Below are 2,803 nucleotides of genomic sequence, written 5' to 3'. Positions count from 1 at the left end.
TGACCGTCCGCTGGGCCCCCCTCCGCTGCTCAAACTCCTCTGCTCCACTCTACCTTTCGTCCCTTCTTCACGTCTATATTCCCCGTCGGAATGTCCGGGCTGCTCTGCACCCTGCCCTTTCAATTCTCCTTTTTCGCACTATCACCCACAGTGACCGAGCTTTCTATCGCTCCAGCTCGCTGGTTTGGAATTCTATTCCACCCAGTGTCACTTAATTTGTGTAGTACCTATTGACAGAAGAAAAAGGAAAATTGTTTTTTTAAAGCGGTGAAGTATTTTGATTATGCGGAGAGAGTACTGATTCTGATTTTCGCCGTAGTATGGTAAAAAGTATCCAACGACATAAACCCAAGGTTTTTCAAAAAGACTCGCAACCTTATGAAAAGTCGTCTGAAATTCGGTTTTACTCGTTAGTCTTATACGGATTACATGGATAAATCATGGATCATTCCGTCAGTTCTGTGGTAGCAAAATCACACATCGGTAGCCCTTTATCGAATATTATGTTGAAATTACTGTTGAACACATCACATGTTTTATTTTTAAGTGCTGAGTGATCTGTTCTTTACGACAAAGTTCAGTCACAGGAATTAGTAATGATATGAAATGTACCAATGAAAATATTAATTTTCTCTCCTTTATCCTTGTACATTGACCAAATGCCTAACAATGAAATAATGAAATGTAGGGAAGAGTAGTCAGGGTTCAAACCAAGTTTTTTGTTTTTATTCCAATTTTTTTTAGTTTTGCATTTTTAATCTGCAAGGACAAAAAAAACTTTATGCGGTAATTTTGTTGGTTTTCTTTTTTACTTTTTATTTGTGTTGTTCCTCATTTAAACAAAAATCTGAAATGTATCAAAAAGCCCCTACAACGGGACAAGAAGCTTTTCTGTAAGGGGCAAAACAGCCCATGTATTTCAAACGGATTAAAAAGAAAAACAGGGTGTCATACAGAAGCAGTTAAAACACTTTCACATTTGCTATAATGGGTACAATGTTTGTTTTTTTTTTTTTAAAAAAAACAGAGTAATATAATACATTTTCAACGATAAATAATCACAATAAAAAAAGGACAAAATATCACACGAAATCGTTAGCCTAAACATTAAAGCAATCATCACAGGCCATTTGTTCCTCTTCAAGTCGTTGTTTTACTGTTTTTTTTAGTGAGGATTGACGTTTTTCTTTTGCGACCTGATTGTCTAGTTGAAATCCTTGGCGCAGCTTTTGTGAAAGGTTAAATGACTTCCAGCAGAGCAGCAGTTCATTTTCACCATCTGTGAGACAGCTGAATTTGGGTAAATCAAAATTCTGTAAAAAATATTCAATATTGATCATTTGTTTAATTGATCAAAATAAAACAGAAAAGTTTTTTTTTACTTGGCTCTCAGTCAAAGTAACTTTGTTTAAAAATCCAGCCAGCCAGTCTTTCCCAGCTGTCAAATTTGTCGAAAAGTTTTCAGGACATTTCAACTGAAGTTTTCTAGCATAATCATGTGCCCATTTTCTGGTATCCCTTGTAGTGAAACCATGTTTAGTGTCACTGGACCTTTTCAAATACTTGACGAGTTAATTTTCTTGCAGATCAGTAAAAACCTGGAAAGAATGTAAACGATTACTGTGTGAAACGATGAATGCCTGGTTACATAAAAATACGCTTAATTTCTAGTTTCTTTTATATCCTCCCAAGGAAAAGGTGAATTGAAGCTTAGAAACATCCATTTCTTTGGCCTTTTTCAAATACCTCAAAAGTTATTGACGTGGAATCGAGAAGTTGAGTGAAACACTAGTCACAGTTTGATTTTGCAACAAAATTTATTTGGCAGCATTTACAATGTGACCTGGTGGATACTCCACACTATCAATTTTACGAATATAATTTCTAACCATCGTTAAAAAATCTTATTGTAAGGTGAAATGAAAAATGACACTTACGTTTTGACATCCTTTGCCGCCATTATATATTGATATTTTGCCCCATGTTGCCAGGCAACCCTTTCCCCACACAGGGGTGTCTACGTATTATTAATATTTAACAGTTAAAAATAACTAGAAAATTTAAACCAATACCAATGAATAATAGGAAACAAAATTTTCTACCGGAATCGTATTTCAAAAAAATTTTACGCGATAAGTAAAGGTTAATACAACTAATTTACATTAGCAAAATCTTGCAACGAAAAATGTAAAAATGCATTTATTTTTTTTCAAACCGTAAGTGATACAAAATCCAAACTTTAAATTTAAATTTGCGTTTTTATAGCGCATACACGGTTAAAAAATGGAAATTGTTATTGACAAATTACATTAATTATTTAGATATGAGCTACCTGCCCCCAGGCCTTATAGCCCCACTCTCCGTACCGTCGATATAAGGTAGAAAACGAGTTTTTTTAGCTATGTATGTTGTTGGTTTTTTCTTAGCTTTGTGTAAATCAAGTCACCGCAGTGTGGAAATGTCTTACAACGACCACTATTGTTACTGTTGGGGGGGGGGGAGGGGGTGGTGGTTATCCCACCCACTAACCCACCTTCACGTGTAAAGAGAAGGCAACATTTTGAAAATCTATTTATCCCGCGCAGCAAATTTATTACAAGGTGAATGAAGGAGTTTTCGCAGTAATGCCCAAGGATAAATCCCCACCAATTGCCAAGATTTCGCTTCACAACGCGAAATTTAGTAGATCCAGAAAAATGGCATGTGACTTCAGTAAAATAAATAACTTTCTGTAAAACCCCATTTGAATTGTTTGAAGATGTCCTGGAAAAAGGGGCACAAGTCCTACTCCACCTAATACGTT

General features: G+C 35.6%; 1 long non-coding RNA gene across 2 annotated transcripts; it reads right to left on the bottom strand.

Moving 5' to 3' along the window:
- Nucleotides 1-893: 893 nt before the first annotated feature.
- On the bottom strand, nt 894-1,952 carry LOC124329342. 2 transcript variants are annotated; one of them, XR_006916753.1, is made up of 3 exons: nt 1,938-1,952; nt 1,383-1,598; nt 894-1,313 (listed from the first exon to the last, which is right to left on the bottom strand). It is a non-coding gene; the product is annotated as an uncharacterized LOC124329342 (long non-coding RNA). The 2 variants fall into 2 exon arrangements; XR_006916754.1 differs by lacking the exon at nt 1,938-1,952 and adding an exon at nt 1,747-1,902.
- Nucleotides 1,953-2,803: the final 851 nt, after the last annotated feature.

The sequence above is a fragment of the Daphnia pulicaria genome, chromosome 1 (genome assembly GCF_021234035.1).
Source record: "Daphnia pulicaria isolate SC F1-1A chromosome 1, SC_F0-13Bv2, whole genome shotgun sequence".
Taxonomy (NCBI): domain Eukaryota; kingdom Metazoa; phylum Arthropoda; class Branchiopoda; order Diplostraca; family Daphniidae; genus Daphnia; species Daphnia pulicaria.
The sequence above is the reverse complement of the archived record's forward strand: the minus strand, read 5'-3'. Positions and strand labels throughout refer to the sequence as shown.